This window comes from Alosa alosa, chromosome 22 (genome assembly GCF_017589495.1).
Source record: "Alosa alosa isolate M-15738 ecotype Scorff River chromosome 22, AALO_Geno_1.1, whole genome shotgun sequence".
Lineage (NCBI taxonomy): Eukaryota > Metazoa > Chordata > Actinopteri > Clupeiformes > Clupeidae > Alosa > Alosa alosa.
In genome coordinates, this window is record NC_063210.1 from 8,082,674 (window position 1) to 8,082,902 (window position 229).

The window sequence follows — 229 nt, forward strand, 5'->3', positions numbered from 1 at the left end:
CTCTCTCCCTCTCTTTCTCTCTCTCTCCCTCTCTCCACTCCCCCCCTTTGGATGTCTCATCCACAGGGCCGGTATTAAGGGGACAAGTGAGGTTTGGAGATGTCAGCTTGCAAGCCAATCACAGGCGATGGCCTTAGGTTACGAAAAAAAAATTATTATTCGTTCCCATCTGTCAATCACACAGCACCCCCTGGTCATGTGGAAAAGAAAGAAACAGAAAGAGAGAGAG